The sequence below is a fragment of the Parasteatoda tepidariorum genome, chromosome 9 (assembly GCF_982258835.1).
Source record: "Parasteatoda tepidariorum strain Cologne lab strain chromosome 9, Ptep-v5.0, whole genome shotgun sequence".
NCBI lineage: Eukaryota > Metazoa > Arthropoda > Arachnida > Araneae > Theridiidae > Parasteatoda > Parasteatoda tepidariorum.
Genome location: NC_141763.1, coordinates 2071645 through 2085113, shown reverse-complemented (window position 1 = coordinate 2085113; position 13469 = coordinate 2071645). Strand labels below are relative to the sequence as shown.

Here is a 13469-nt window from a genome sequence, read left to right as displayed (position 1 = left end):
AATATTTGGAAATAATCTTAAAAATAAGAAAAAACGATGAGGTAATACACTAATGATTATTTCTGAAATGATGGTAAGGTAAACATCTTTCAAAAAAGAAAGAAAAATCCTAAATCTTAGGAGGTAAAAAAATTTTTTGTTTTAAAAATTGCGGGAAAATTTATCGAATTTCGTTCCGGTTTTTTGGTTTTCCGGTTTTCTGATTTCCGGATAACGGGTTCTGTACTGTATGTCGAATCCAGTTTAAGCCATTCGCTGAGGATTTGATCTTGAGCAAATCCACCAAATTGCAAGGATGTTGATTTCGGCGTTTTACCCATTTTTCCAACATGTCCCTCAAATTTTCAATCGGGTTCAAGTCAGGTGATTTTACAAGGCAGTCGAGATGTAATTGAGTGCCTGAGTGTTCATAAGACCAGTGACATATTCATCCAGCCCGATGAACTTTGCTGTTGTCATCTTGAAAAACAGCTCATTTTTCAAAAACTTATTCAATTGTAGGAAATTTTCTAAAATGTACAAAAACTAGGAGATTTTTTATTGTACCAGGAGAAAATGGCAAAATCCAGTAGTGGCTACTGGTAAATACAGGAGAATTGGCAACTACGTGTATCATATCTTACTGAAACTTAAAATTTTAGTGATGTTGAATACTAAAATGGTAGCAGCTACTTTAACAACCAAGTACTTTAAAAGGCCATTTTTGGTGTTTCACTATTTCAGGAATTATTTCGGATTCTTTGGGTAGCAAAACGCTTAAGTAGAATATCGTAGTACTTTACTAAACAACAGAGAAGAGAGGAAGGAAGGAGGGTCAAGATATGAAACAGGTCTTCTTCCCAGATGGCGTACTCGAGCGTTGCGATCGCAAATCAGCACGTACTGTGTTGTCAGGTACCGATAACCGTTCACCCCCAAATGACGTTGTAAAATCCCCTAAAATTTTTTTTAAAAAAACCAAAATTTTTAACTTAAAGTATAAGTATTAAAGAATAGTACAAAAGTTAAATAATGTATAGAAAACGTTGCTTTAATACTTTTTAATATTTCATTATCGACAAATTAATCTTTTTTACATTTCAATCGTCACATTATTTTTAATTTCTATTAAAATATTTAAGATATTTTTTTCAATACTTTTTGACTCGCACATTTTTTCATAAATATTTTACTATCAACGATATAGTCTTTTTAATATTTTAATTCTAACATTATACTTAAATTTCTGATAAAATATCCAACATATTTTCGTCAATACTTTCTGATTTGTACATGTTTTCGTTGTTAAACATTTTTAACATAGAAGAAGTAGGTACAAAATTTTGACAACTATTAGAAAGTTCATATCGAAAGCGCAAAGTAGCATCAGCTGTAGTTATAGACATTTTATTTCTCAATTTGTCTTTAATAATATTTAATAAGGAGAAACATCTCTCCACAGCTGCATTTGAAAACGAAATACATAATAAAGCTAAAACAAGAGTCAAAATATGTTTTAAATTTCCACAAGAATTTTTAATTTCTCTGATTTTTACCCATAAAGATTCTGTACAATCACAATTCAAATCATCTACATTCGAGAGTAAATTCCATCGACATCAATACAAATTGATGAAAATTAAGCAACAATATTTGCCTTAACAAATTTACGTGTTGAATCCGGTGAAAACTTTTTTATAGACTAATGTTTCGAAATTATTCTGTTCTGCATTTATCTTCGCTCAATTTAACAACAAAATTTATGCATCTTTCTTTAACATTTCGGAATCAATATTTACTGTAAGAGAATTTAAGTCGTAGCCAAAATTCAATAATTATCAGCACATCATTTCAAAATTGTTTTGAAATGAAGTGCTGATAATTAGAAAAAATTATGAACAATTGTACTATTAATTAACCTTTAAACTGCTTTTCGTGTTCATAATCATTCTTGTACTTTTGTAGGCACTTCTTTTCTTTAACCAACATCATTTTTAAACCATGTGCACATTAAAAATTTTAAATAATTTGAATTCAAATTCACCAAACGTACAGGTTGATCGAGCTAAGTAATAACTTACTACATTCAACAAAGGAGTTTTAAAATTAAATCTTTTTGTTTTGGTTTAACATATTGATTTTCATATTACCATCTCACACATTCAGTTATAAAAATTGATATTCGAACGTAACCAAAATGAAGCTAGTAAAATTCACAAATAACCCTGAAAAAAACCCTAAAAACAAATTCCCCTAAAATACCCACTGAAGATAAAAAAAAAAAATCCCCCTAAATATAGGAGGAAAACCCCTAATCTGGCAATACTGTGTGTAGTCGTCGTAAGTATGTACGTATCCCACAAATGAATATTTTGTTTCAAAAATATTTTTTAGTTAAAGCTTTGTGATAGAAACGTATAGGATCTAAAAATATTGCAATTCGGAGTATTCATGGGTCTCACTCCTCAGTCTTGGGAAAATAATCAGTGATCTAAATTTGGTCCGCCAATTGAAATCTATATTTAAATTAATTAGTCGAAAACTTTCTTTTTCCTTATTTTTCTTTAAAAAATGTAACTCTTATTTTCTGCTAAAAATAAATAAAATTACTCTTTTTCATAATTATTGCTGTATTATCCTTCTGATGTTTGGAAATGCTCGGAAAAGTTACATTAAGATTGTTTTTTTTAATGAAATTTATTCACTCTAAGAAAAGAAATTAATTAATAGTTAGCTAAGATAAGAAATTAATGTGAAATAGAAGTAGAGATGGCGGTGATTATTGTAAAAAGATATAGTAAGCTAATTGTTAGATTTGTTTTGTTTGCTGTAAAAATAGACTAATATAATGAAGAAAAATAAATATTTTTTGTAAGAAAAAATAAACAAGTCATTGATATAATGTAAGGATCATTTTCTGAAAAGGAACATTTTGCTGTCAGTGAGCTATTAATTTCTGAAAATCCTGCTAAACAAAACTAGACCGAGAGATTTAGTCAAGAAAGTTCAGTGTGAAATTTTTTTTTTTGGAGTGAGTGGTACCCCTTAAGTACTATAATTAAAAAAATTTGCTTATGTAAGAATGTTGAGTTTCAAACATTTATTAAATAGCTCTTAAAAAGGTCTTTTACTCATAGAAGAGCTTTATAAGAACTCAAAAGTGCTAGAAGATATTACAATGTAATTTGCCAATATTTTGAAGATAATCCATGTGCAGGTTACTACAGGCATTTATTGTAAGTGTCTAATTAATATTTAAGAAATATGTTTAAGTTTATTAGTAAAGTTTATTTAATATTAAAGTTTGTATTTAAGAAATTAATTCATACTTTTTCATGGTTTAGGAAAACTTTTTAATCACAATATGAAATAAATGTAAAAAAAATTCAATATGCAACAAAAAATGATCACTTTTTAATCTATGTTTTGCAACATTTATATTCTTTGCTAATTTAAGCATAGTTCAAATATAGCTTTTAATCTGTTTACATGCAAAATTAGTAAGGGAAGTTAGTGTGGAAATTGTGCTAGATTAGACATCTTGAATAACTTTTTTTTATTTATTGGTCAAATTTTTTCTGTGAGGTATCATAGTTGGTAACATTACTGTACAGTGCATAACAAAATAAAAAATAAATAAAAACGGAGCACCCTGAGTAATTTCTGATCTTCACATTCTATGACCCAGTCTTAATGGTTAGAGAGGGTGACCTTAAATAAATTAATTAATTAGTGCACTCGATATTTTAAGTTACAGTTATAAAACTCATTTATCCAAAAATAATTCCATTCAGAAAATAGCTTCTTGTAAATGTTTATTTTTATTATTTTTAATAAAAGTCAGATAGATTTTGAATTGTAAACTATGCAATTTTTACATTACTTTAACGGATGTAATTTTACATGGCAAATTACAAAATTTGAGCGAAATTGGTCGAATAGTTAGGTTAAAAAAGCGACCTTTGTAAAAGTCAATTTCTCAGAAACTATAAGATGATTTTTAGCATTCCCGTCAAAAATATTTATGATCAAATTAAGTTTCAACTAAATTATGATCTTAACATCTAAAACACTATAAGCCATTCAACCAACAACATTGTCTGCCGTCAAATTGGTAAGTCCGTTGTAGGAACTCATTAAACGTAAAAAGCAATGCGTGTTCAACCAATGTTTAAGTTAATGTTCTGCCTAACTAAAACATTGTACTGTTATTTTTAAAATTCCTGCTTGTACTTCAAAAGAATGTACATTTTTTCGATCACATATCTATCATGCACCCTAAAAGAATCTAGAGAATTTTTCCCTACATCGACTTTCAGTAGGTAAAAAAATGCGGGCCGTAACTTGTTTTATGCTCAGCATTTAAATACCAAATATAAGATATTATTTATTCCTTTTTTATTCTGTTTTTTCTCAATTCAAATATTTCGACTTTTAATAAACCCATTAATTTAAAACTTGGTAATTGGTTAAAGCATGGCATGCTACTTAAATTCATTCTAGCACTTGGTAAATATTTTATTTTATTAACTTTTTTATAACAAAGTATATTTTCTTTCAGAAAAATCCAAAAACTTATATTTTTAATGTAAAAAATACTTAGTTTTTCAATTTTTATGCGCTTGTATGGTTGTAAAAAAACACTTTTGATTGTCTGTAAAGAGTTATTTCAAATAATTTTCATGATTTTATTTTCAATATTCCGAAGCATTGTGTTTTTTTACATAAACCTTAAATCTAAAGAAAATTAAATTACAAAAGTTCTTTGCGATACATCACGAAAAATATTTGCTTTTAAACTATGTCTTTGCTTTTGTTAAACTATGGTGGAAAATACAGAATCCGAAGTTCAATTTTAAATACGTTATAGAAATTTTTTTTTGAAAAGTTGCAAATTGATGCTTTTTTCATGAAATCAAAAACCTTACAACTTAATATTAAAATTAGCATTCACTGTTATCTATGACGTAAAAAGTTATTGCACATTAGTTTATTTTCATCTTGTAAAAATTTATTACGACTTGCAAACTTGTTAGTCAAACATTTCGGTAAATCAAATTTCCTTCCTGCTAACAACAGAGCTCTTTAATTCAGTCTACAATCTATAAATGTATGTGTTTTATATCGAAATATAATAAAAGAAAATTTGTTCCAAATAGTTTAAATAGGAAAACCTTCGAGTTTTTTACGGTTAATTTTACTTTTTTGCTTCCAAATCTCCAGAACTATTTAAACAAATCCGAAAGCATTAGTACAGAAAGAAAAGATATCATTTCTTTGAAAGTAATTTAGAATAATAACTGGAACATTTTTAACTTATAAGAAAAGCAAATTCTTGCATTGTAATTTGTACAAGATTATTCGTTCCTTAGTCAAATCCTTTTTTTAAAAATTCCGAACAAAAACTTAATAAATTATCAATAACGCTTGAAATTTTAACCACATTCAAATTCGACATCCACATTAATTTGTGGGGAAAACTTTATTTCTGCACCTGCGCTATTTAAATCTACTATTTCAAATAGTAATAGCTAGTTAAGTTTTTAACATTTGTTTTTTATTTTCAAAATTTCACACTTTATTATCATTTATAAACTTAGTTTTTTTAATTATCTAAACACAGATACCCCAGAGTTGTATAGTGTTTGAGAATTACGAAAGTTTTCGCAAATTTTTATTTGAAATGATAAATTTTAACTATCACGGAATGTTAAGTTTTATTCTTATATTTAAGAGAAATTTAAAAGAGGGCCGTTCACATGTTACGTAAACATGTTTCCCGCTATTTTGATGTACCCTCTCAGCAAAGAACGATAATTAAGGACAATTTTTCGTGCTTACATAAGAAATCTCATCTTTTTTTCTGCTGTGACTTTGACTGTAATAGTGTAATTTTAGAAATAAATTCAAATAAATTATAAAATAGCTTGAAATAAAGCTAAAAATACATTTTAGTTTATTTTGTAAATTTTTAAGTTAAATATTCTTTAAGGGCTTTTTTGTGATTTTTTTACTTTAGTCAAATGTCTTGATCTCTAAGATTTAATAAAGATATTTTTTTTCTACTTCTTTCCCTAAATTTAACTTTAATTACAAATATGAAATTTTCTAATTTTTTCTGCCTTTTCTGTTACATTTTTTGCAATAAAAAAATTTGAGAATAGAGAATTATGGTGTCTTGCGCATGTATTTCTGCCCCCTTGTAAGTAACAATAAGCAAATCAGATACTTTGGTATTATTTTAACGGCTACAAATCAAATATTTAGTTAGCTTTTTATAAACAATGCAATGTCTTCGTAAATAGATCGTGTATAATCGAATCCGCAAGAAATTGTGCTCGTGACAAATTTTGAAAAATACAAATTGTAGCCGGGATGAATTGTGCTCGCGACGACCTGTTCCCCCTCTGAATTGTACCGCGAAAAATTGAGCATGACAAGTTAGCGTAGAATTAAAAAAAGAATAAAATAAAAAAAAGCAGGAGCTAAAACAAGTTATAATTATTGACTAAAATATCACAAATTTGAACTTTCAAATCGTCCTTTGAAATTAACTTCCTAATTTAAAAGCTTTCTTTTGTTCCTCCGGTAAAACATGTGTGGTCTAAACAACCTTTGGCTAATTTTTGGCCTAGAATTCAAAAATTCAACTTTACATTCAAGCGTTTGCCCATTGAAGGAAATTATTTGAGAACTTTAGCACAACAAACATTTTCGTAGTCTGCTTATCCACCAAAAATAAGTAATAGCATAAGCATGTTTAACAAATTTCTAACTAAAAAACCATAAGTGTAAATTTTGTATATAACATAAAGCTTATTATAGAAATCCTTATCTCCTTTAAAAACTGTTGGAAAAAGAAAACGTCAACAATGAATTATGGCAAAATTATTAAGATGACAACCAGGAAAGTTAATTTTGTTAACAAACCAATAGTAGTAAATGGCTATCCGACCCTCAAAAATCGGTTTTTGCTATAAACTTGCTTTACCTGAGTTTCGATTATAAAAAAAAGTTTACATTTTGCTAGCTTGTAATAACGTAGGACAACAAATTGTTATCTCACATTTGAGTGCCAAACGCCTTTATTAATCCATTCTTAAAAGATAGTTGTAGCTAGAGTGTGATTTTCTTAGAACTCTGAAAATATATTATCCTAGGAATTTAGTCTCAAACTTTAAGCTAAGCGAAGGAAATCGTTAGCCTACCAAACAGTCTTAAGTAACACGTCAATGAAGAAATAAAGCAAAAATTAGCTTTACCTTTTGACGCAGATGGGATAGCAGTGTCCCTTTTTATGTTTTTTTTTAGATGTTCTAATTATAATAAAAAACATATTCTGGTATTTTTTAATTATGATAACAGTTCAATAGCTTCTAAAAGACTGTCAAATTATAGGACGGTTTTCATATATTTATACTAAAATATAAAATTTAAAAAAAAGTAGTATACATTTTTTTTCCCACTTATATTCAAAAATTCATCCAATGATTTTGTAAATTACCGAAATATCAATGCTGAATTACTGTTTCTCTAAATAACTGCAAAGAAGTGCAAGTTGAAAACATTATTATATGAAAGTGAGTCTATATTTGTCAAGGGACATGCCCCATTCCATAACCATAAATTATTAAATTTCTGAATATAATATTTTTTTACTTATTTTGACCTAAATTAATACAAAATAATGAAAAAATATGAAAATATGTTTAATATAAATCCTGCCTCCTAAATTTATGCTAATTTATGTGTTTGGAACTACAAAGTTTGAATTTTGAACTCAGACCTTTCCAATTAGAAGTTAAACTATAATCATTCCAAGAACTTTGGAAAGCAAACGATAAGATCCCTTAGGTAAAAACAATATTTGATTCACGAAAGCTTGAACAAATCGGGAGGAAAACAAATTTTTTTTTTTTAGTGAAATTCGAAAGAATAGCGTTAAAAATAAATAATTTGCAATATAAAGAAACTTCACAGCGCACTCGAAATTTTGTCCAAGCAAATAAAAATAGTTACGACCACAAGCGTTTCATTCTATTTTTGACCAAATATCAACCCATAGTAGGTCATAAGTAGTCTCCAAATTTTAACTCAAGTTTTAATAGCAAAACTGAAAGAAGAAAAGTAAAAGGTTTAGATAAAACACCACCAAATTTTTTTCTATTTAATCGGCTTTTACTTTTCGATACACAAATACATTAAATCATATTTAGAAAATTGTTTCTAAATAATTAGTATTGTATGCCTCAATTTCAGTAAGAAGTTGTTTTCGCGCATTTGTATGACTGATAAGTCTTTTAAAAGTCAAATAAAAGATTCAATTTTAACTTTAAACACGCCAATTCCCATGCCCGCGTTGCTGATATATGTTTTAGATAAATATTAAGCTTAAAAAAATTAAATATGGACAATATTAAATATTTTCAGTAGCAGGGAAGGTGGGTAAAGATTCATATTTCTCGCCACTAATATGTTAGGGAACTGGATTCGAATCACAGAGATGGCAGGTCGATACGAATTCAGCACCCAGCTTGCACCGACTAAAGTGCTGACGTAAAATATCCTCAGTAGTAGACGGATCATAGGTTAGAGTCCCCTTGCCGTCAGGCTAACTATGGGAGGTTTTCGTGGTTTTCCTCTCCATGTAACGCAAATGCGGATTAGCACCATCAAAAAGTCCTCCACGAAGGTACATTTCTCCCAATACTTCAACCAGGGGCTCACTCGCTTTCTAGATTGAGTTCAAACTTACAAGGTTAAGGGTCAGTCATATTGGTCTTTAAATAATTACAGATATATATTACGGTTTATATTACAATAAGTTCATATTACAGTTACGGTTTAGATTAATACAGTTTATATTACAGTATTATTTTAGTAAAGTCTGGATTTTAATGACATCTGCATTTTAGACACTTTTGCTGCTTTAGGGGCATTTTTTTTAAGTAGAACTACTTACTCATTTTTACAACTTTCACTCCTTTTAGCTCCTGTAGTTCTAGCTGAAAATAACTTAGCTCTTTAGTTTATTTACAGCTGGTACAGGAGTGCATTTTCTTTTTTAAAAAAAAGTTAGTTTCTGAATTCGATTTGACAGTGTATCAAAGTAGTTTACCTTTCTTATTTTGAATTAGAGAAAATTGCATATATTCTCTTAATATAAATGTTTTAATACAATTGCATCCTATATGGAATTTCAGGAAAGATATGTTTCAGATTTAAATCTTGTATAATTTACAAGGGACATTTTTTTTCAAATCAGTTGCATTCTTTGCTATTTTCAAAGGTATCTTTTGCCATTTTTTTTTAGATTTCTTGGATCTTCAAAATCTGGGCTCTACAAATGAGCAATAGGAAACTAACACAGATTCCTAGACTGATAAAAAAACGAAAACAATTTTCAATCCACAATCTCCTTATTGCGAAGACTCCCAATATTCTGAAGATTTAGAATCCAAATATGCAAAACCAGGGTTGCCACAGGCTACTAAAATGCGACTATTTGCTACTATTTTCGGCCTTAGGCGACTATGGCGACTTTTTTTGCGTGAAAAGGCTAAAAAAGCAACTATTTTCAGGAATAGGCGACTATTGGGAGACTTTTTTACTCTTAGCGAAGTTCTTTTTATACTTATACTTATTTTTCGTAGACCTACTGTTACTTTGCGATTACTGCATAATCGCTGTTATCTTAAACTTTCGTTCTGAACTCAATAGATCAATGAAAATAAAATATAAATTAAAAAAGTTTCTTCATTGGTTTTTTTCAATTATTTTTTATTTTAACCGATACAATTTAATAGGGGTGTTTTGTATTTAATTTTGTTATAAAAAGTTAGTTTTTTTCAAGTTTATTTAATGTAGGTAAGTATAATAATTTGATTATTTTTAAACCAATAAATGTTCAGTTGTTTTTATTTGTAAAGAAATTAATATAATAATAAGCTTTTTAATAATTTAACATTAGTACTTAAAGTATTTTTTTTTAAATTTTATTAAAATTCTTTCAATACTTGTTTGTTTTATAATTTGTTAGATATAGTCAGTGTCATTTTTAAAGAAATAAATCTTTAGTCAATTTTATTTTCAAAAACGAAAATAATAATAAATAAGTAAAAATATTTTTACATTTATTCAGTACAGAATTTGACCATTAGTTAATACTATTTTATATTATTTTAAATAATTAAATAAGAGATGGTCTAATGATGTTTCAAAAACATGGGTTTTTTTTCTCCACTTTTTTTAATGCATGTATGTAAAATATTTTGTTACTGTATTATTATTTTTAAACCAATAAATCTTAAATCATTTTTAATTTAAGAAGAATGAAATAAATCTTGGGTTTGCTTTTATTTTTGACTTCTTTATTATTTTAATTGAAAAAATTAAGCAATGATATTGATATTATAGTAGAATATGTTTAGAATTAATATTTTCTTTTGTAATAGATTTATTCCTTTTTATTTATTTTTGATTGATTTCCCATAGGTAATTTCTGAACATATGCTAAATCGCGATGTCTAACGGACGATGTATCACGATTTAAAATTTCTGACATCAACCAGTCCTTATCATAGGATTTGGCAATTAAGCTACAATTTTAATTATTTGGCTACTGTTTTTTATAAATTTTTGCTCCTATTGAGGCAACTATTTTCATGCTTGAGGATACTAAAAGCAACTATTTTTGTTCATTATTTACTGTGGCAACCCTGCATACTGGATATATGATACATCAAATAGATTGTCTCAATGATTCATTTGATTAATCATAACTTTTTACCTTCTTCTACATTTTAAATAATTTTTGCATACTGATTATAGCTTATGTAATTAATGGTGTCATGTAATTTCAGATGTTTCTACTTATGTTATGACTGTGCATGGTATGAAAGCTGAAAAATATAGGGACTATTCTCAATTAGATTTCATAACAACAAAAGCTACATTTAAGAAATTTATGACATCTGTAACTGCAGATATTAAAAAGAAATTACCCAATTTTTTTTGAGAATTCCATAATATTAGGTGAGTTACATTGTTACTATATTCTGTATGAAATGTTAAATTTTAATTTTAATGAGATTTCTTGTGATTAAATAACCATAACTATATATTTCTCTTCCATTATAATTTATGATGAATTTACTTAATAAATTTAAAAAAAAAAAACAATTTTGTAATAAAAGTGTTTAATGATTAATTTTAATGGGGGTAATTTTAATGATTTGAGTGAATTAAATGTTTTAGCTTTTAATATTTTAATATGCTCTAACTATTAGTGAAATTACTGATGCAAATTTCAGAAATTTTTATAAATTTCTTATCTAAAAACTAATTTGAAATTAATCTCCAATTTTATTATATTAACAGTTATAAAGGTTAAAATGATTTTGGTAACTGTGCGTTCTGTAATATTTGAATGTTTATTAATATTAATTAAGACTATTTTAAGCAATCTATTATATTTCCCAGTTTTCATCTGTTATAATATTTCACATTTTTTCTTTCTTTTCGAAAAATATAGTTTGGTTCACAATTTGATGGAAGTAACATTTATACTGTATATGAATCGAAGCATTGCTTTATCTGAAAATTCATTAAATGAGAAGGACATTTATGACTTGCTGATTTCATTAGAGATAAAATAAAACATTCCACGAAAGAATGGAAGGATGTTTCTCTTACAATCAAGAATGCAGATATTATTTACTTGCTAAATTTGTTACGAAATTATTATGGCATAATATTTTAGCAATATTATTATGAGTATGCATTCTGGGGTAAAAGCTGTAATTTATAGCATAAAAAAGTACCCATTACAAAGGCTACTAATGAATTGTTATATATTTTTACTCTAGTTTGCTTAGTCTTTATTTTGTGTTAAAATTATGGCACAAATTTTTTTAGTTAAATATATTTAGTTTCTCTTATAGTTTAGTTAAAACAACTATGAGTGTCTTTGTCTCTAAATACATTTTTGCATCTTATTAAATATTTCTGTTGTATACAGGTTGTTTTTTAATGACATTATTATTGTTATTTTTTTTTTCATTTTATTTATCTGTTTTTATTTTGTATCCTTTAATTTAAAATTAGTTTGTGAGTTTTAAGTTTTACTTATAAAACCAAAAACCTGTTGCAATTGATAGATTTTTATGAATAAACTATTTTTTACTACTTGAAAATTGACGGTTATTGATAGTAATTAAAAATTACTGTTTGTGTGTAGAAATAAAGTCCACCTAATTGACTGAATAAAGGATTGAGAAAATCCATATTGGGTGATTAATTCTTACCCAACATTCTCAATTTTTAAAATCTAAGATCTGTTAACTAATACAAAAAATAGCAGAATCTTCCCTTGCTCTCATTATATTCACTACTTCTATTTCAAAAGTTGCAAAATGAAAAACATGAAATATGATTTTGAATTGAAAATTTCATAAATTTTCCTTTAATAACTTTATTTTAATAATAACATTTAAAGATATTATTTTATTTTTGTTTTGAACTTTGATCTATTATTATTATTAGACATTGATTCATAATAAAATTTTTTAATCTTCTATGATATTTAATAATTATCTCTATAATATCAAAACTAGACAACTACATTATAATTTACAATTTAATGTTAAGCTTTATTTTTTATTTTTTGTATCAATATAAATTCTCAATTTTTTTAAGTTCATCATTTAGAAATATAGTTTCAAAATTGCATGAGAACAATTTTTTCCAAATAAACTTTTTTAGTATTTTGTCACTACCGTATTTTTTGCTATTTTGCCAGTATATTATTCTTTTTTAAACTCTTTGATAAATTCTGATCCAATGCACCTCCTTTTATTTTATTATATATATATTTTTTTGTGTCAGTTATTTCTTTGACATTGTTGCGAGCTCAACTTTTTTCATTTAACTTTTGTGAAAATGCTATTTTTAAAATTATTGAGTATAAACATTTTTAAGAAAAAAAGTATTTTCAGTATTTCATCACTAGCGTATTTTTTTGCTATTTTGCCAGTACGCTATTTTTTTTTTAAAACTCTTCGATAAATTCTGATCCAAAGCACCTCCTTTTATTTTATTACATTTTTTTGTGTCAGTTATTTCTTTGACATTTTTGCAAGCTCAACTTTTTTCCTTTACCTTTTGTGAAAATGCTATTTTAAAGTTATTGAGTATAAACATTTAAAAAAACAAACAACACTGTTTCTTAGCTTCTATTTTAATTTTTTTTTTAAATTTTTAGAACTTGCTTTTTTGAAAGAAAAGAAAAAAAACCTATCGTAATTATTTTTTTTAGAAATGAGTTTAATATCTAGAAATAAAGAAGGTATTGTTGGTTGTTTTTGTTTAGGAAAATAAGCTTACATTAGTGAATGGAATGCATTTAATATTAAATTTCTGTCAATATAAAGTATACTTTTTTATAGCTGTTACATTTATAAATTTCATTTCTATTATTGTTTTTTTAAAGG

At 26.6% G+C, this 13469-nt stretch overlaps 1 protein-coding gene across 3 annotated transcripts in view; it reads left to right on the top strand.

Moving 5' to 3' along the window:
* The window catches only part of LOC147803240 (uncharacterized), a 66247-nt gene that overhangs the window by 40703 nt on the left and 12075 nt on the right, over positions 1–13469 (top strand). For all 3 annotated transcript variants that reach the window (XM_087150632.1, XM_087150631.1, XM_087150630.1), the window contains one exon: positions 10842–11013. The gene's annotated coding sequence lies outside the window, so the exon portion shown is untranslated. The remainder of the gene's footprint in view (positions 1–10841; positions 11014–13469) is intronic.